General features: G+C 41.3%; 1 protein-coding gene across 1 annotated transcript in view; it reads right to left on the reverse strand.

The window, feature by feature from the left end:
* tenm1 (teneurin transmembrane protein 1) overlaps window positions 1-22,306 on the reverse strand; it is a 202,581-nt gene that overhangs the window by 27,653 nt on the left and 152,622 nt on the right. The gene's annotated exons all lie outside the window — the stretch shown is intronic.

Here is a 22,306-nt window from a genome sequence, read left to right on the forward strand (position 1 = left end):
AGCCCTCACCTCTTATAACACCGATCCCACTCGATTGCTTTCACGTAGCATCTGTGACAATAGTCTCCAGCGCATGTGTGCCATTTACAAATGATTTTTATTTTTTATTCTGCATCATTAAGTCACGACATGTTTCTGTGCTGTGTATATAATTTCATCTCACCCCGGCCTCAAAGGACTTCATGGAGACAAAACCTACTTATTGCATTTCCAATCAATGACAGAACTAAACGGTTTAAATATAGTAGACTATAAAACAGTAGAAAGCATTAAATAGCACGACATCATAGACTCTTTAACATTTCATCTCTTTAACCACATAAGGGTATAGAAAAAAATTGAGTCATTAGTTGAATCGAAGTTCATAGTTCACTCAGCTCTCTCTTGCCCATAAGGGAAATATCTGACTTTTTAGCAGATAAATGTTATGTGTAAACCTCCTAGTTGCTAACTTTGTCCTCTGTCTCACTTTGAATATTACCATTAGTATATTTCCATGAAGTACACTATGTAATTACTGTGTAATTTTACAAGGTAAAAGAACGAGTAATTACTAGCAGAGTGCTGTAATTTCGACACTGTTGTGACCAATCTAACACGGCAAATTGTGCACTTAATGGAACTGGCCATGCTGCAAAACTTTATCCTCTGACAACATATTTATTATGAAATAGTGAAGATGACATTTTAACATAAATAAATACCAAATAACGGCACAACACATGAAATGGCCCGGACACACTAGAGTAAAAACAGGTCTGTGTTTGTGTTTGGCAACCGACTGCAAGTATGCAACACCCTCAACCTCTGGGCAACACTTTGAACGCATGGCCTGGTTGCAGCCTGACTCAGGATGTCAATTTATAAATGTCTGTGACGCATCTCCTTGCAATAGGGGAACTGACTCAGGTAATTGCCAGCCGGTTGTAATCTGATTATATTCCCATATGAAAGCTTGCTATGTCAGTTTGCAGTTACATCTCTGCAGCAACTACGTCACTATTTGTGGATACGCTTCTGATTTTCTGTTTGATGTTCTGGCTGGACTCTGAAAGTAAGTAGTTCATGTGAATTTCTGTGTATGCAGATGACATTTTTGCAATAGATGGCAACAGTGTTTTCACAATTAATCAGCATATTATTACAAACAGTCATGACCAACATGTCATTTGCAAACTAATAGGAGACTGATGGCAGACTGATTCTGCCTGATTGTTGTTTTATCAGCGTCTTGAAGCACCAGAGTTGGTTTGAAGACAGCCACTGACTGTGAATGGTCACAAGCCTCGTGCCTGTCCTCAAAGGGAAGAACAAAGTTCACAAAAACTGTGTTTGTGCTGAGGTCTCCAACCACTGTTTTACCTGCTATGACTGTAGCATGACATCAATGCCACAAAAAATGCTGCTGTAAGCTAATTAGCTAGCACTGGCATCACATATTCTTCATCTAATGACTGATAATTGGACCTTCTAGCCAAGATGGTGACCCCTGAATATGAAGGTAAAGCAGCATGTTGTACATAAAGACAATCAGAGCTCTATCCATTGCCTGTTCGAGCCAGAAATGATGAGTGTAGTTTTGTGAACCAAAACATTAAAAAGTTGCAAAGTCATAAGATATGCTAAAACACACTGTGGAGCTGAGGAGAAGAGTGGAGTGGTAATAGTTACGTGTGGGTTCCTTACTAAAAGTGACCCCTTTGACAAGTACACAGAATCACTGAATCACTTCTTTCATATCTAAAGAATATTGATTAGTGCAGCTTTGAAATGTCAGGACACAGCGGAAATTTCCTGGAACAGAAGATAATTGTTTCAAGTTACTGTTTTTTTTTGTTTTGTTTTGTTTTTAAGATTTAATGGGCTCACAGAGACATTCAGCTTATCGTGATTGAATTGGGCAGTGGAGTGAAATCATCAGTATGCAGTACAACTTCTCCCCCGTCATTCAGTCATCTTTTCTAGTTCTGTCAGTCTTTCTCCTTCCAAACTCTGTCACGCTGGATTATTTCGAGATGTGACTCTCTGAGCCCAGGATAAAAATCATTACTGCCCTTTCCCCAGGTAGCTCTAATGTCTCATCCTCCTTGACATACAATAGCTTTCTTTACACATGCTTTGTGTTCAATGCGCACACACGCACGTAGACGCGCACTAAAAAAAGTGATGCACTGCCGCCGCAACTAGATTCACAAATGTCCTCAGACCGAGCAACCCTGGACCGACCTGGTGAGTCATAAATCGCGCAGGTGGAGTGGTGGTGGAAAAGGGAGGTGGGCAAAGGGGGAGGGCCAGGGTCAGTGTGTTTCCTCCAGGGGCCAGAAGGTGAACTGCAGAGCTCTCCCTCCTGGCCCCTTCATCATTTCTCTGACACAGACAGATTACAGCACCCACACAGCCTCAGCCCTCCTCGGCAACACCTTTCCACTCCTCGTCTTGCATTTCCCCAGCTCTCCATCCTCCCTAACCTGATCTTCCTCCACTCTCTTCTCCCCCTCTTCTCCTCTCCTCTCCTTGCTTTTTTCTTGTCCTTTGCTTTCTGTTTGCTGTCGCACTCTCTGTGTCTTGCCCTGTATCTCGCAGGTGTTAATCAAATCACTGACCTCTGACGCTTGGATAATGTTTAGGCTCTGTTTTTTTTCATCTTCTCTCTATTCAGCCCATTTTTTATTCTTCCATCTCTTCCTCTTGGCCTTGCCATTCTTCCTCCTGTCACCTGCTATTATGCAAGAGGGACGTCTCAACCCACAGTGCAGTCTGAGCCCACTTAGGCCTGAAATTTGGCACTTTCTCCCTGCTGTAACACCATCCTCGTATTCCTCCTACTTTCCTTTCACTTTCCCATCCATTCCTCCTCCTAGCACTTTCTCGCTAAACCTGTCCCTGATCTTAGAGCTCATAAATCCTGCACAAGGACATGACGAGTCAGCCAGGACTCTCTCTCAATACTGATTTCTGTTCTCTCCCTCTGTCCCTGGATATTATTCTTTCTTTGCCCGCCTTGGTCTCACTGACTTCCAGCCCAAATTCCCACTCTCCACTAGTTTTTTTCCTGTATTATGACATCCTTATTATGCATACTCGGGATCAGCATATCACATATTTATACAAACAGGTTCTAAATAGATGCCAAACTACCATTAACAGTAAACAAAGTCTTATTCATCCACACACAAGTACGAAAATAAAGAAATATTGCTGTTATTGCTCGACATTGGTGACAGGATTTACACCAGTTTATGTGTTATTTAAAAGCATTTTGCCGTATTTATTGAAAAGGTGGTAGATTAGTCCACATTCTCCTTGTCAGGGACTGGATTTCCTGCTGTCTTTTATAAAGCTGTGTGCTGCTTTAAGGGAATTTACAGCCCTGCCGTATAGCCAGTGGATACTCAGAAGACATCAAAAGATTTACTGTTTCTCCCTGGGTGAACCTGGCACTCTGATACTCATGTTTAGAAGCTGGCAGACACACCGGTGGAGAAGTAATTGAGATAAATCTCAACTCCACGGGGAAACGGACATTTGGCTAAAGTTGGGACAGGATTTTATCATCAAAGAAAAGTGAATTAGACTGAGTTGCGGTGACCTTGGAAAAAACAGAGGGAAGACGGAGCGGAGGGAAGGGGAGGATGATACAGTGACGCTATTCACATGCAGCTCAGATTTAAGGAGAAAATGCAGCCAAAGAGGGGGAAAAAGACAGACAGTGCCAAAAGAGGTGGGAAAGAGAAGAAGGGTGGTAATAAGACAAAGGTCGTGATGAGGAATTGCTGCAATTAACCATTACAGGCCAATCACTCTCAATCAAAGAATCTCTTTGTTCTGTGTCCTTGTCAAAAGAATATCAGTTCTAACGGCCCCCTGTGGCACTGCAGTACAATCCAATCTGATTAATGCCTTGAAGAGGGGGGTCCTAGAGAACATCAGTGTTGATTACAGCTATTTGAAGAGAGGATGCCAACAGGAGTTCTCTGAGCAAAGAGCGAGGGAGAGGTGAGGAAAGGTGTAAGGTGAGAAAGAAGATAATGTGTAATACAGTCATTAGAACACAAGTTGTGGATTATATATCTTATTTAGTAGCACTAGGAGACAACCCTACAGGCATACAGTAACATCAGGATGTGGTGTGTGTGTGTGTGTCTGTGTGTGTGTGTGTGTGTAAGTATGTGGTGCACAGTGACTGCTAACACCTGAGCACTCGAGAGCACAGGAAGTCAGCCTTATGGTGCTATTCAAGTTTTCCTTAACAGTACTTTCACCTTTCAAATGCTGACAGCAAAGCTGCCAAAAGAGGTGCTGCTATAGACGACAGAGAGAAGAAACGTAAAATCGCACACACATCAGTGTCTGTCAGTCAGGTAAAGCAGCACGTACATGTACAGAAGAAACACAATGTAAAGGGATGTGGTAAACAGGAGAAGAAAGCATAATTTGCACAGTTTCGTTTGTATCTGAAAACTCTGACGCACCCACACAATCACAGCACAACACACTGGGGAGAGGAACACACACACACACACACACACACACACACACACACACACAGAGGGTGCCAGCAGCCCGAGGTGTAAGCCATTCAATCTGCCCTCCCGTATCCCCCAGGCCCAGTGAGTGTTAATGACATGGACTGACATATTATTACAACATCTACAGTAAATGATGCGAGCTGGAGCTGATTATGGCCCGTGGCATTTCTGTACAAAGTAACTGTATGTGACTGACAACTGAATGTAGACCGATAGACAGTTTCACCTGCACGACTGGCCCAAGCGAGGCACACTGGCCATAAATAAAGTCAACCACATTAGCTGGGGAAAGCCTGCAGGGTTCACTAACTGCTGCAGTCCAATTGTGAGTGAAGCTGAATAACACACTGTCTCAGAGTCTTTAGCTTGCTGTGTGGTTTGCACCTCACCTTCATCATTTCTCCTTGAAAACACACAAAGCTGCCGGTATGTAAAAGTACGAATGTGTGCACATGTTTGCGGCAGCTTGTGGGTGTGTGGGTGTGTGAGTGTTTGTGCGCGCGCGCGATATGCATGCAATGAAGAAGCTAGGCGGAAAAGATAAGGCTTGGCAGTTAATCACATTGTGCATATGCAAATACAGAGTGGGTAAATCAGAGCGTCTGCAGATCCACACATGCACGCACAACTTTCATCAAGACACTAGGGTTGCCCATGTGCACTAAAGGAGGGAAAATAAACCGGCTCATTCAATTTCAGAATTGTGAAACGCCTCTGTGCACTCTGTGGTATAGGTGTGAGTCCAAATGTGTTCATTTCACACAATGTTTGATTGCACACCTGTGCAAAGAAGAAAAAGTCGTGGTGTACACATTTTGCTAGTGCTGCAATGAGTCCACGATCCTGTACCTTCTGCAGCAAACGGCTCTATAATCTATGACATGCTCATCTCCGAACTGCTATAGTTGCTCCTATTTCCCCAATCAAACACGTTCTATCGATCAATACCAAATAGCAGAGGCGTGTATTTCTTGTGGATCTTTGGTAAGCAGAAATAATTCATGCTTCTTGTAATTAATTATTCATTGAAGCCCCACAGAACAGACAGTGGCTTAGTAATTAAGTCTGAATCAGACACTGTGGCTCATCTAATTACCAACCACTATAAGTTTGTTAACATATTAACCCGCATTAATTAATTATTGATAGCGTTCTCCTTTTTTTTGAGCTGGTATAGTTCCCAACTACACATGTATGGCGAGGCGAGGAATTCTCGCATGCAGAGAACTGAAAGGAGATTTTGAATTAGTTGCACGCTAATTTTCGTGCAAATAAACATTTTTTCCCTTTTCTTTTTCAGAAAAATATGCGATTCGGTGGTAATTGCCTTGTTTGATAGCAAAAGAGAGATCCAAAGCAATCACAGAAGCGGCAGACAAACTCAATTATAAAAAGCAATTGAAATGCTTTGGACTAGAAAGCTCCATGAAAGGCTGAGGGGTTTGGGATCTGTGCAAGTGTCTTGCAGATTATGTCGCACTGTTTAGAACATCAAACAAAACACAAGAAGGTCTATCAATAGGCGCTCTTTTACCAAACACGCCATCGTGGCAATATTGCACGATGCCACGAAAATGGCAACAAAAAAAAACAGCAACAAAAACAGGAATTGGGATCAGATGGGAGGAACAAATGTTCTGACATCTGAAAAAAGGAAACGGACGAGCGTCAGAAAACTACTATAGAGTGCAAATCTATGCAGCTTCCACCCAAACCAAGTATCCCACGTACAAAGACATCCCAGTGTCCTAGCCAGAGGCTGCACCAGTGTAGTCTCAGCCATCTACGATTTTGCCTCATCGTTTTCCCAAACAACTGTGTGAGCACATCCTCGGGTTGAGATGTGACAAATGGACTCTTGGAGAGCTGCAGGTGATAATAGTGCCCAGGTGTGAACAATTACTGGCTCTGTTTTTCCACCCCTTTAACAGCTGCTGACCCCCACTCTCACACAGGGAGATTCAGCTAAACTGCTATGTGCAAGTACGTCCGCTTTTTCATCTTTCTGCCCAGTACGTCTAAAGAACTGACTGGCTAACAGCAAGCACGAGTTTACTATCGCTCCCCTCTCATCAGAACTCCCTCCACCCCCGTGACCGAGACAAATGCGTCCATCTGTGTGTATCGCCCGTATTTTGGGCATTCACCTCGAGTAAATGCAATTTATTCCTCCGCGGTGGCAAAGCTCCACTCCTCCTGTCAGTGTGCCAAGCTCCCAGTGGAGGTTGACAGGCCAGCTGCCAGCAGCGGCCATCCCGACCAGTTAAAGGGACACGCGTGTCACATTTCCCATGATCACGCTGACGTTGTCAGCCTGACATACCTTTAACGAGGCTTCCATAACTAACTGCCTGTCCCTTCAGAATCGGAAACACAGAAGGTCCGGCGACCAGCGGCCTGTCAATCAAAAACAAGCATATACAAGTTTGCTGACTGGCACACACGTTGAACCTTCGGCGCAAAGGCTCAGCCCTTGGCCTTAAGCCTGCATGTCTTATTGACTCGGGGCTTCATTACACACACAGTGAGCTTCAGTAATCTCTCCGAAGCTACTCTACACACTCCGACTACAAACAAGGTAGCTGTCAGTCTCTATAGCGTACCACCTATTTATTGTTTGAATAGGAGGCATTGTAAAGGCAGAGCCTTGTTGCTAGTATATAATCGTACTTTCTTTTGTCCTGTGTATACCTTGACAGCAGACTATTTCCTCTCAGAATATCAGTTTTCCGCTGACCCTGACCTTATCAGGACGTAGCGCGAATAATTTTTGAAAGCAGTCCCTGTTCTTCCAAGTAATCCCAGATACGCCTGATTCATCTATCTGATTCAGCTAAAAAATAAAGTTCAACTGACCATCCCTCTACTACCATTAGATGAATTGCATCTCACGTTTTAATGCAAAGGAGTGGCTCTTAGATCTGAGTCTGAGGACTACCAGGTATCTGAAACCCTGAGTCAATGGGTCGGCAAAAAAGTTTGCTAGAAATGTTAAAGGTGTAATGTGTCACTGTCGGGGACCATTTATGGCAATAAATTAAATATATTGTGTGGATTGCTCTGTTCTACGTGGTATTAGTCAACAGAATTATTGATATGATTATGAAACATACTGTGAAGTCTTTGATGAAAACACTCACTTCAAGTATGCAGAAATATTTGAGTCACTCCACTGCTAAGTGACACTAAATCCAACCGATTTTACACCAAACTGCCAAAAGTATTCACCCACCCATCCAAATCACAACTGCTTCCATGGTCACAGGTGTATAAAATCCACCACCTAGTCATGCAGAGTGCTTCTACAAACATTTGTGAACGAACGGGTCGCTCTCAGGAGCTCAGTGAATTCCAGGATGGTACTGTGATAGGATGCCACCTGTGCACCAGGCATGAAATTTCCTCACTACTAAATATTCCACAGTCAACTGTTAGTGGTATTATAACATAGTGGGAGTAATTGGGAACAACAGCAACTCATCTAGGCCACATAAATCACAGAGTGGGGTCAGCAGATGCTGATGCTCATAGCGCTCAGAAGTTGAAAACTTTCTGCAGAGTCAGTCACTACAGCCCTTCGAATTTCACGTTACCTTCAGATTAGCTCAAGATCAGTGAGCTTCATGGGTTTCCATGGCCGAGCAGCTGCAACATGCTCCAAGCAACATGCTCCAAGCAACATGCTCCAAGCATCATGCTCCAAGCATCATGCTCCCAACTTTGTGGGAACAGTTTGGGGATGGACCCTTCCTGTTCCAACATGACTGCTCACTAGTGCACAAAGCAAGATCAATAAAAACATGGATGACTGAGTTTGGTGTAGAAGAACCTGACTGGCCTGCACAGAGTCCTGACCTCAACCTGACGCAACACCTTTGGGATGAATTAGAGCGGCAACTGTGAGCCAGGGCGTTTCTTCCAACATCAGTGCCTGACAAATAAGCTTCTGGGAAAAAGGTAAAAAAAATCCCATAAACACTCCTAAAACTTGCATAAAGTCTTCCCAGAAGAGCTGAAGCTGTTACAGATGCAAAGGGTGGGCCAACATTATACTAAACCCTATAGATTAAGAATGGGATCCCACTCAAATCCTTATGTTTGTGACGTCAGAGGAGTGAATACTTTTGGTAACATAGTGTATTTTTGTTGGGATTATGAGGCGTTTTGAATATGTTCTCCTCTGTAAGGGATTTCAGAAGCTCCAAAATGTTTTTGGCACACTATGAATTAAAGAATCTGACTGAAAAATTAAAAAATCTTCCAAAGAGTTTATAATAAAAAAAATCAGAGTATTAAATCAGAATTAGCACCTGTCAAGAAACCCAAGGTCACTTTTCATACAAGATCCATTGGCATTTATTGTAAGGCAGCAAAGTAAGCTGTTTCAGTAAATGACTTCGTCCAATCATAATTTAAAAAAATCAGACTCATTTCACATTACTTTCTGTTACTCATCCAGAAGAGCACATTGTGAATGCTGTAGCATGCATCTATTGAAAAGCGTTCTCTTTAGGACTGTACAGAAGGTCAACAGAGGTCCAGGCGAATGTACTTTAGCAAATATAATAAACTGAAAAATCCACAGTTTGGAGTTTTGTTGAACTTATTTTTGTTGACTGACAGCTAAGTCCTCATTCTGCCTGAAAGCAGCTGAAAGGAGCTGTCTAATCAAACTCAAAGCATTCTTCACCAGAAAGTCTAGAACTGGTTGCAAGCCTCAGCCAGCCAGTCAGGCTGCAGTTAACATCCCTGTAAGTTTTACACATAAGGCTAATTCTGAACGAAACACAATGTTGAACCAACGAAAGCAGAAAATCCTCCAAATATGGATTTCTGCAGCTTCTAAAACATAAATGATTTTATCTACAGTACAGAATCACAAAGGTTTCGTGGTGGGTCCCCAAGATTACTAACATCAGTCCAGTATCTGACAAAGTGAAATATGGTCACACTATGTGTTTCTGAGTTATGTTGGCGAGGAAGGGCCAGAAGAGTGTCTTTTCTCCAAATGCTACGGAGTGAATTTGACCTTTCACCTTTGAAATATGAACATCAGTTCATCTTTCATGCCATCTGACGTTTGTGTAAAATCCTGTCGTGATTAGCTAACAGTTATTGTCAACTATGTACTTTTTCTTAGGTCAGGGTGGCTTTTTTACACGTAAATACTTCTACCATATTAGAAGAATCCCGAAAAACTCACTAAAATTCCCTGAAGACGCACCAAAAATATCACTTTCATGAGAGCAGACAGACAAGGCCTTAAACGCAGCAGTTCTGGCCACAGCTGTCACCAGTGCAAAAGCATGAAAACATTGCTCAGATGCTTAAATGACATATGTCAACAGTTCCTGACAAACAACCTCTTTACCTCTCATAAATAACGACAACACCAAAGTAGCGTGACCTTGTCGCAAAGCCAGGATGCCCCCTGTGGGACTTGAGTCCCAAAAAGACAAACCCAAACAGAAAGTTTGACTTTTGTTTGACAGTGCAGAGCAGCAGTGATCTCCCAGCTTTGCAAGCAAATCTTGACCACAGACAAACAGAAGTTACAGTTTCTGAAAGTGGCAGTTTTACAGTTTCTAGATTACATTATTAACAGTTGTGTATTATTAGCAGTCCAGCGCAGTCCAAAGCATTTCAGCTCTTATATCTGCTGCAAAACTGATTCTCACTTAAACTGATGACGTGTTGGTCAGCAGTGTCACCAGATCAGCAGTTAAAGCCTATTTGAAAAGCACTGACAGAAAACTAAAAAACTTACTTTCTCTCTCTTTGTATATGTTTATAAAAATCCAAGCTGTTTAGCTGTGACTGAAAGAACATTCAGCATCAGAGTGCTAGTGTTTTTTATTGTCAAGTGTTTCATTAGACCATCTGGAAAGAGCCTAGTGTGACTTGTGGCAGTGGGTCAGCTGGAAATTTTCAGAAAAACACGCGGCATAAAGTGAGGCTGCATGCATTATTTACTCAGAGTTATCTTTTAATGCGATGCAGTCGAGCAGGGCCTGTCACTGTTTCATACAGCGACAAAGTCAGCAGTAAAAATGCAGACATGACACGGGCCATATGTCTGCAATTCTTTCCCCAGCTATGTCAAACTTGGCTCACCTGCTGAAAAAGTCCTGATGTACCTGTGTTGCTATGTGCCTTGCCTCATGCTCTTTTGCTTGGCCCTCCAGATTTGCCACTGGCAGCTATATTCTTAGCATTATTTCTGAGAGAAAATGAGTCTCTGGCACAGTTTCATATTGTGGCTGCTCAACGATGCATTTCTGCCTCGACAAAACCGCCGCCGCTCTCCTAATTATCATGGATGCTGCGGTGTGAAAACGAGCTGCGGTAGAACTAGCATGACCCAATGGCGTCTCCTCTATTTTGCATTATCATAGAGTATGCTGCTGTTTGCCTTGCTGCGTGATTAATTCATGTGTGTATCATTAATGCAGGAATGTCCAGGGGCAAAGACAAAAGCTCGGTCAATGCGAAAGGAAACACGGGGGCAGGCTGTGCGCGCACGTGCACATGCTCACACACGAACCGAACCTTGGAGTTCAAAAAACGCAGTGTGACTTATCATATGCCCTTGTTTTTGTGAAACAGCGCTCTGTTTAAACCAACAAAAACAATGATAGTTGACCCACTGAGCGGGAAAGCAGCCACAGGGCCAGTTTAATATGCAGATGAGGAGTGGGACTGCTGCATGCTGCAGGATTTGGATGCGAAACACTCAGTCCACTCTCGCTCTCTTTCTCTCCTCATCCATTTCATGCATTCTCTGGTTCTCTCCATTTTCTATTTTTCTCTATTAATGTCATATTATTTTTCATTCTCGGCTGCGCTCGCTTTATTATGTGTGCCTATGCCAAGAGGCACACATATTACTATTCGTCGGATTTATTATTCTTATTATGTGTGCCTATGGAAAGAGGCACACATATTACTATTCGTCGGATTTATTATTCTTATTATTATTATTATTATTCTCCATCTTCCGCCTAAATTTCGGCACGTATCACGCCCGCAGTTTTGAGACAAGCTTCATATATGTTACCTCATTTTGTGCGGCGGATCTGGAATGGTGTGCTATGACTTTTGGTGTTTATGAATTTTATAGTTTTTAAATATTAATATTTTAGTGAAAATTTTCCCGCTCCTCTGCCAAACAGTTTTGACATTAGGATTACATATGTTAGATCATTTTGTGCGCCTGGAGCTGGACTATTATGTTGTGACTTTTGGTGTTTATGACTTTTATAGTTTTTAAATATTAATATTTTAGTACAAATTTAGGCCAATTCATCTTTTGGCGCCAAATAAACAGACTTCATTTGTGGTGTCTTGGCTCTCTCTAGTGGTATACCGGTAGTACAGCCGAAAAGATTTATCCTTGTGTTGAAAACTCCATATCCCACAATTCATAGCACCTCTACAGAGTGAACAATGGCGGCCACCACTTCGCTTTTATATGTCTTTTATTCGTGTTTCTAGGTCACAAAATAAACTTTTAAGATATTTTCAGGCGAGAATGTAGGTGTGTAAACTTCAAATATCTGCTTGTTTTATCAAGACATCCCATATTTAGCGACAGTGCTCTGACGACGTTGGTCCTGCCTGACAGCTAGCCGGCTACCTAGCTAGCTGCCGCGCACTTGGCTGCAAATGGATAGCGAGGGACTCTCTCTGTCGTTTCACCTCCCGGTCTCTCGCAAATGCTCGCACAGAATCGGAGTTACAGCTGGATGTGGACAAAATAACTGAGTTGTTTGGTGGTGCTATAACGGGAGCTACAACAGTGGGCAGCTATCCACGGTGTATGACAGAAAGGACATGCAGCGACCGCCCGATCGACCGGTGTTTGCTAACGTGGAGGTCAATCGTGGATCAGGGAAAGCGAAGGCAGGAGCGTGAGGTGAACTGAATTTCAGGTAAGAAGTTATGACCTGCACTCTATTTGGGTCAGATATAAACCGAGTTTAGGTGTAGTTTATTTAGCAGCAGTTCTCTTATGTGTTGCTGATAGATAGCCGGCTAGCTAGCTAGCGCCGCTAGCATAGTTAGCTAGCACCGCTAGCGACCCTTCGTGAAAAAAGCACCCAGGCTTGGCTTATATTGAGGCGGGTGAAACTCGTGTCAGCACCGGTCGCTCGCCGACAGTATGTGTTTTAGCTGGACTTATTTTTCGTTTTATATGGACCGATGATTTATTTATTTATTCATTTTAGTAACGGTATAAACAGTGAAAGGTGGTGGATTGGCCAGATGTAAACTTCAAATATCTGCTCGTGTTACCAAGACATCCCATATTAGCTCTGATGTTTTCGGTGCCTGCAAAGAGCTAGACAGGTAGCTAGCTAACCCGAGCTGGCTGTCTTTTGACTCAGGGTCATAGCTGGACTTATTTTTCGGTTTTATGAGCCGATGAGGGGTTTTAAGTAACGGTACAAACAGTGAAAGGCGGTGGATTGTCCAGATGCTGGTCGATGTGGAAAAAATAACTGAGTTGTTTGGTGAGTCGCTGACGCGAGCTACAACCGAGGGCAGCTATCCACGGTGTGTGTCAGAAAGAACATGCGCGGGAACGAGGCGGCGGGCGACCGCCGATCGACCGGTGGTAGATCGTGGATCAGGAAACCGAAGGCAGGAGAAGCAGGCGGCTGCCGGTCGGAGCGTGAGGTGAACTGAATTTCAGGTAAGAAGTTATGACCTGCACTCTATTTGGGTCAGATATAAACCGAGTTTAGGTGTAGTTTATTTTCGTTGTGCTGACTTTTTACAATCAGTTATAATAACTCGTACTGCGTGGTAGCTAGCACGATGGAGTTTCTATACAGCTGTGTGCGCGGCGCTAAGTTACTGATGTTGAACTTTATGACAGCCTCCCCTGTCATTCTCTCGCCTGTTCAAACTTCAGTCATGAAACTGATCAATGATCGGCTTTTCTCTCTTGTTTGTTTATCGCGCTAAACAGCAGCAGCGTTTAAGCTTGATCAGCTGTTGTTAGAATCATGGATCAGGGAAAGCGAAGGCAGGAGCGTGAGGTGAACTGAATTTCAGGTAAGAAGTTATGAACTGCACTCTATTTGGGTCAGATATAAACAGAGTTTAGGTGTAGTTTATTTTCGTTGTGCTGACTTTTTACAATCGTACTGCGTGCTAGCTAGCTAGCACGACGGGAGTTTATATACAGCTGTGTGCGCGCTAAGTTACTGACGTTGGACTTTATTTTATTCATAATGGTTAGTTCGTAGAGTTGCCGTACAAACGGAATCGTGCCACATTCAGAGAAAATATACGATTTATTCTGTCGTTACGAAGCCTCCCTGTCATTCTCTCGCCTGTTGAAACTTCAGTCATGAAACTGATCAATGATCGGCTTTTCTCTCTTGTTTGTTTATCGCGCTAAACAACAGCAGCACGTTTAAGCTTGATCAGCTGTTGTTAGAATTCATTTGCTTTTAATTTCTAGTATCAGCTGATGTTTGCTGCAGCCACAGCTGTAAAAACGGCTGTTCAAACCAGATATCCTTACTGAATCATCAGAGCTGAACAGGTGATGGAGAAACAGGTTTACCCTTAGGTGACATGAATGAGTTGAAGGAAGTTATGAACTGTTTCTGAGAGACAAACACCAAGCTCCTTTTTTTGTGTAGCTGACAGCTGGTAACTGTGCAGGGGCGGATCTAGCAAAGCTTTTGCCAGGGGCCAGGTAGGGCATTAACAGAGAAAGGTGGACACAAAGATATACTTTTCTTTCTTACTCTCATACAGGGAGTGCAGAATTATTAGGCAAGTTGTATTTTTGAGGAATAATTTTATTATTGAACAACAACCATGTTCTCAATGAACCCAAAAACTCATTAATATCAAAGCTGAATGTTTTTGGAAATAGTTTATAGTTTTAGCTATTTTAGGGGATATCTGTGTGTGCAGGTGACTATTACTGTGCATAATTATTAGGCAACAACAAAAACAAATATATACCCATTTCAATTATTTATTTTACCAGTGAAACCAATATAACATCTCCACATTCACAAATATACATTTCTGACATTCAAAAACAAAACAAAAACAAATCAGCGACCAATATAGCCACCTTTCTTTGCAAGGACGCTCAAAAGCCTGCCATCCATGGATTCTGTCAGTGTTTTGATCTGTTCACCATCAACATTGCGTGCAGCAGCAACCACAGCCTCCCAGACACTGTTCAGAGAGTGTACTGTTTTCCCTCCTTGTAAATCTCACATTTGATGATGGACCACAGGTTCTCAATGGGGTTCAGATCAGGTGAACAAGGAGGCCATGTCATTAGTTTTTCTTCTTTTATACCCTTTCTTGCCAGCCACGCTGTGGAGTACTTGGACGCGTGTGATGGAGCATTGTCCTGCATGAAAATCATGTTTTTCTTGAAGGATGCAGACTTCTTCCTGTACCACTGCTTGAAGAAGGTGTCTTCCAGAAACTGCCAGTAGGACTGGGAGTTGAGCTTGACTCCATCCTCAACCCGAAAAGGCCCCACAAGCTCATCTTTGATGATACCAGCCCAAACCAGTACTCCACCTCCACCTTGCTGGCGTCTGAGTGGGACTGGAGCTCTCTGCCCTTTACCAATCCAGCCACGGGCCCATCCATCTGGCCCATCAAGACTCACTCTCATTTCATCAGTCCATAAAACCTTAGAAAAATCAGTCTTGAGATATTTCTTGGCCCAGTCTTGACGTTTCAGCTTGTGTGTCTTGTTCAGTGGTGGTCGTCTCTTTCAGCCTTTCTTACCTTGGCCGTGTCTCTGAGTATTGCACACCTTGTGCTTTTGGGCACTCCAGTGATGTTGCAGCTCTGAAATATGGCCAAACTGGTGGCAAATGGCATCTTGGCAGCTGCACGCTTGACTTTTCTCAGTTCATGGGCAGTTATTTTGCGCCTTGGTTTTTCCACACGCTTCTTGCGACCCTGTTGACTATTTTGAATGAAACGCTTGATTGTTCGATGATCACGCTTCAGAAGCTTTGCAATTTTAAGACTGCTGCATCCCTCTGCAAGATATCTCACTATTTTTGACTTTTCTGAGCCTGTCAAGTCCTTCTTTTGACCCATTTTGCCAAAGGAAAGGAGGTTGCCTAATAATTATGCACACCTGATATAGGGTGTTGATGTCATTAGACCACACCCTTCTCATTACAGAGATGCACATCACCTAATATGCTTAATTGGTAGTAGGCTTTCGAGCCTATACAGCTTGGAGTAAGACAACATGCATGAAGAGGATGATGTGGACAAAATACTGATTTGCCTAATAATTCTGCACTCCCTGTAAACACCAAGCTCCTTTTTTGTGTAGCTGACAGCTGGTAACTGTGCAGGGGCGGATCTAGCAAAGCTTTTGCCAGGGGCCAGGTAGGGCTTTAACAGAGAAAGGTGGACATAAAGATATACTTTTCTTTCTTACTCTCATATAAAATATTTAGCTTTTATTAAATAGTTATCTGAATCTCACAACCAAAGTTTGTATAATAATACACAAGATTGGCTGTAGACCATTGTTCATCATTCAGAACACTGTGTAAAAATAACAAAAACAAAAAGTGAATGCATGTGTGAAAAGTGGTCCATAATGTAATGCTTCAAAGCGTGTTCATGCAAACATTGTCGGGTCTGCCGTGGTACAATGGGACTTCTGCTCATGAACCTGTGTGCACAGCGTCTGCAAATCGGCGCTGTACGGTAACTTCATCTTTACACAAAACTGTAAGCTGTCATCTGTGAAGCGTGAGCGGTGTTTGTTTTTACCATAGTTCATGGTGGAGAATGGCTGCTCTTCTGAGTTTTGCTCTCTGTAGCCGTATGAATGGCAACTACAGTGATTAGCAGCGGCATAGGCACACATAAAATTTCTTCTGAAATTTTCGCTTTCTAGTTATTATTGTGTGGATGCTTTAGGCATCCACACTATTGAGTTCCTGTTTCTCTTATTCTTTATACTTTATTATTCTAGTTGCCACTTTTTGCACTTTTTGGCACTTTTCTACTTCCACAATTTTCAGCCGATTTTCACCGTTCAAATTTTAAACTATTCTGCTATTTCTGCTAATGATGGCTATGACTTTTGGTATTTTAACTGTTATACTTTTTAAAATATTAAGCTTTTTCCTTTAATTTGTCCCATTGAAATGAATGGGAAACTTCCGCAATTCTGCTAAAACTTGCTTGTTTTTGAAACTTAACTACTTTTTCCTACTTTCACGTAGAACAACCATTCAAACTTTAAAATGTTCACAAATTATTGGGCTATTCATGAATGATTCAGCTTTTTCATATCTGTTACAGTTTTATTTTTATCCCTCTTAAAGTTTTGAGTTGCAAAATTGTGATTTTTCAGAAAATACATGCGTTGTTATGGTTGCTATGCACTTGGCTTCCAGTGTGCCACTGTAGGTTTCGAGTCTTCTCTTCATGTCCGAACAACTTCTTGCTACTTGCTCAATTTTCACTCAACTTCCACAAATTATACATCAAAACGTAGGCATTTTTGCTGGCTTTCCGAAAATGTCACCATCATTGTTGTGAGATTTATAGAATTTTGGCAAATCTCCTCAGACCAACACAAAGTCTGAAAACTCTCAATAGAAAGTCAATGGAGAGTTTGTTCAAAATCACCGCTTGATTTCTGTAATGAGAGGCATATTCGAATCGTCATATCTCCTTAACGAAGCGAAGTTAAAACATGAGGCTTGTCCCAGTATATCTTCAGACACTCCTGACGCTCACAATTCAAGAATTTTTTCTCACCTATTACCGTTCTGAGATGAGTTACACTTGTTTGAGGGTAGGAAATTAGTCCTTTCGCTCAGATTTCTTCAGATTTCAAACTCTGGAAATGAGGCACTTTTTTCTCTCGTCATATCTTTTGATGGATTTCCACAGAGACCTGAAAATTTCCATGACTGTTCACCAAAGCCTGCTGTCTCTTACGGTGAAAGAATGATATCGATACTCCAAATAGATTTAGAGTTAGAAAGCGTTGTTTGAGGGCAAGTCAAGGCAGTTTTCGCTTGCCTCTACTCAGTTATGGTGCATTACAAGTCAAATATCTTTAATAATTCATATTTTAATGATAAATTGTAAACACTTGAAGATTCCCCATCTCTTCTGAACAAAACGGTGTAAGAATGACCGTTCTGGCCCCTACGGTTAGGAAATTATGGCCATTTGTTTGAGAGGAATCCTCACTATGAGAAATACACTGCAGAAATCCTGTCTCTCTCTGTGCTGAGTGTGTAAAACGGCTGCACCTGTTTTGGCGGGAAAAAGTACACAGCCTCTCTGATTGGTGGATTCAAATTTAGCAGCTCCCAGGCTGCTTGACTGACCTAGAAACTTGCTTGTCTCTCCCTGTGTGTGTGTGTGTGTGTGTGTGTGACAGAGAGAGAGAGAAAGGGAGGGCGAGAGAGAGTTTTTTATGGAGCATCTTATTATATGATTTAAATTCAATATATTTAGACTGGTTGACTGAATTTGATCCTGTGTGTCTCTCTGTGCATGTGTGTTTCCATATGTGTCCATATTTGTGATTGTGTCACTGTTATACTTTTTTTTGCTGATTTTTTTCATTTAACAATTACATTTGAGGGACCCTTAGCATGTTCAGGATTCTTTCAGCTGTCCATTTTGCTTTTCCAATTTTTCTATTTAAGTTATTACTATTGTGTTGAGTCATAGCATTTCTGCTGCTTTTCAGTATTTGTGCTAAATACAGCATTTCTGCTAAATCATACTATGTCTGCTATTTTATCAGATTTGTGCTAAATACAGCATTTCTGCTAAATCATACTCTTTCTGCTATTTCATAAGATTTGTGCTAAATATAGTGTTTCTGCTATTTCTGCCAAATTTAGTATTTTTGATTAATTAGGGTTTTTCTACCAAATCATAGTACAGTTTTACTGCTTTTTATAGGATTTTTAGAGGATATTTATATTGCTTAATATAGTATTTCTGCTTTTTATAGGATTTGTGCTTAATATAGTTTTTCTAAAAATGTAGTATTTATGCTTAATCATACTATTTCTATATATTTCTGCCAGGTCCCCAGGCAGCTAATCCTCTGTGAGGACTGATACATACAAATACATATCAGGGCCTGCACGGCTTCCCAGCCAGCCAATCATATCTGGGGTCTGCCCTTTCTTCTCTCGTCATATCTCAGCGACAGATGTACAAAAGAGCAATGCAAATCACAGTCAAAGTACACCAAAGTCCGCTGATTCACCCAGTACAAGAATTATGCTTCTAGTCCACCTAGTTTTTGAGTTACACGACGTTTTGTAACTGCAAAACGGCGTTTTTACCTCTCACCGCAATCTGATTCTGACTGCTCATCACCCTGTTTTCCAGGCGCTCGCTCTCTTTCCCAGTGGCGCAGCTGGTAATGACACAGGTCTGCAACCCAAAGGTCGTGGGTTCAATTACACCTTGGGCAACATGTGTTTTTTCCTACAAATTAATACACTATCACACACCACTAATTCATATTCATTATTTATTACAATTCTGCAACCTTTTATGATTTTAGCAGCTTTTGTAATATGGACCTCAGATTCTTGTTAACACTCCATGGCACAAATACTGTTCCCTTTAGGCTCTGTGTGTGTGTGTGTGTGTGTGTGTGTGTGTGTGTGTGTGTGTGTGTGTGTGTGTGTGTGTGTGAGAGAGAGAGAGAGAGAGAGAGAGAGAGCCTTTTGATGGGAGCATCTTATTATATCACTTAAATTCAATATATTTAGACTGGTTGACTGAATTTGATCCTGTGTGTGTCTCTCTGTGCATGTGTGTTTCCATATGTGCCCATATTTGTGATTGTGTGACTGTTATACTTTTTTTGCTGATTTTTTTTTTTTTCAATTAACAATTAGATTTGAGGGACCCTTAGCATGTTCAGGATTTTTCCAGCTGTCCATTTTGCTTTTCCAATTTTTCTATAAGTTATTACTGTTGTGCTAAGTCATAGCATTTCTGCTGCTTTTCAGTAGTTGTGCTAAATACAGCATTTCTGCTAAATCATACTATTTCTGCTATTTTATGAGATTTGTGCCAAATACAGCATTTCTGCTAAATCATACTATTTCTGCTATTTCATAAGATTTGTACTAAATATAGTGTTTCTGCCAAATATAGTATTTCTGCTTAATTATAGTATTTCTGCCATTTTATAGTATTTGTGCTAAAACATAGTATTTCTACTAAATGTAGTATTTATGCTTAATCATACTATTTGTATATATTTCTGCCAGGTCCCCAGGCAGCTAATCCTCTGTGAGGACTGATACATATAAAATTTACATATCAGGGCCTGCACGGCTTCCCAGCCAGCCAATCATATCTGAGGTCTGCCCTTTCTTCTCTCGTCATATCTCAGCGACAGATGTACAAAGAGCAATGCAAATCACAGCCAAAGTACACGAAAGTACGCTGATTCACCCAGTACAAGTATTATGCTTCTAGTCCACCTAGTTTTTGAGTTACACGACGTTTTGTAACTCAAAAACAGCGTTTTTCGCCTCTCACCGCAATCTAATTCTGACTGCTCATCACCCTGTTTTCCAGGCGCTCACTCTCTTTCCAGGTGGCGCAGTTGGTAATGACACAGGTCTGCAACCCAAAGGTCGTGGGTTCAATTACACCTTGGGCAACATGTGTTTTTTCCTACAAATTAATACACTATCACAGACCACTAATTCATATTCATCATTTATTACAATTCTGCAAACTTTTATGATTTTAGCAGCTTTTCTAATATGGACCTCAGATTCTTCTTAACACTCCATGGCACAAATACTGTTCCCTTTAGGCTCTGTGTATGTGTGTGTGTGTATCAATATTTCTCCCATTTTAAAGTATTACTCCTCCATAATTGTATTTCTGTTAAATCAGAGTACTTTTACTACATCTTAGTACTTCTGCTCAATCATAGTATTTCTGCTAAATCATAGTATTTTGCCAAATTATGGTTTTTGTGCCAAATCATAACATTTGTTTTATGTTATAGTATTACTACTAAGTGGAGGAATTTCTGTCATGTTACAGTATATGTGCTGATTACAGTATTTCTGCTAAATCATAGTATTTCTACTATATTATATTTTTCTTTCTAAATATAGCATTTCTGCTATATAATTGTATTTTACTGCTATGTTATAATATTTGTGCTAAACCAGAGTATTTCTGCTGAAACATAGTATTTCTGCCGAATGATAGTATTTCTGTCAAATTACAGTATTTGTGCTAAAACATAGTATTTTTTTTAAATTTCAATATTAATAGTAAATTACAGTGTCTCTGGTAAATCGCAGCATTTCTGCTATGTTGTACTGTTTTTCTAAATCATAGTATTTCTGTAATGTTTAAGAATGTTTGGCTAAATATATTCTTTCTGTTATCTTATACTATTTCTCCTAAATTCTTGTATTTTTGAGAAGTTATCATGTTTCTGGTAAGTTACAATATTTCTGCTAAGTTCTGCTATGCTATTGTATTTCTGCCAAGTATTATGTTTCCTCTAAGATATTACAGTTCTGCTAAGTTACTACATTTTAGCAAAGTTCCTTTGCTTCTGCAAAGTTTTTACAATTTCTGCAACTTTTCAGCTTTTTCAGCTATTTTCAGCAGATAGGTTCAGCTTTACAGCATCCACACTGCATTTTCGCAGGAAATGCAAATTTTCTAGTTATTATTATTCTCCATCTTCCGCCTAAATTTCGCACGTATCACGCCCGCAGTTTTGAGACAAGCTTCATATATGTTACCTCATTTTGTGCGGCGGATCTGGAATGGTGTGCTATGACTTTTGGTGTTTATGAATTTTATAGTTTTTAAATATTAATATTTTAGTGAAAATTTTCCCGCGCTCCTCTGCCAAACAGTTTTGACATTAGGATTACATATGTTAGATCATTTTGTGCGGCTGGAGCTGGACTATTATGTTGTGACTTTTGGTGTTTATGACTTTTATAGTTTTTTAAATATTAATATTTTAGTACAAATTTAGGCCAATTCATCTTTTGGCGCCAAATAAACAGACTTCATTTGTGGTGTCTTGGCTCTCTCTAGTGGTATACCGAGTAGTACAGCCGAAAAGATTTATCCTTGTGTTGAAAACTCCATATCCCACAATTCATAGCACGCCTCTACAGAGTGAACAATGGCGGCCACCACTTCGTTTTATATGTCTTTTATTCGTGTTTCTAGGTCACAAAATAAACTTTTAAGATATTTTCAGGCGAGAATGTAGGTGTGTAAACTTCAAATATCTGCTTGTTTTATCAAGACATCCCATATTTAGCGACAGTGCTCTGACGACGTCGGTCCTGCCTGACAGCTAGCCGGCTACCTAGCTAGCTGCCGCACTTGGCTGCAAATGGATAGCGAGGGACTCTCTCTGTCGCTTTCACCTCCCGGTCTCGCAAATGCTCGCACAGAATCGGAGTTACAGCTGGATGTGGAAAAATAACTGAGTTGTTTGGTGGTGCTATAACGCCGGAGCTACAACAGTGGGCAGCTATCCACCGTGTATGACAGAAAGGACATGCCGCGACCGCCGATCGACCGGTGTTTGCTAACGCGGAGGTCAATCGTGGATCAGGGAAAGCGAAGGCAGGAGCGTGAGGTGAACTGAATTTCAGGTAAGTTATGACCTGCACTCTATTTGGGTCAGATATAAACCGAGTTTAGGTGTAGTTTATTTAGCAGCAGTTCTCTTATGTGTTGCTGATAGCCGG

Source organism: Oreochromis aureus, linkage group 2 (assembly GCF_013358895.1).
Source record: "Oreochromis aureus strain Israel breed Guangdong linkage group 2, ZZ_aureus, whole genome shotgun sequence".
NCBI classification, from domain to species: Eukaryota; Metazoa; Chordata; class Actinopteri; order Cichliformes; family Cichlidae; genus Oreochromis; species Oreochromis aureus.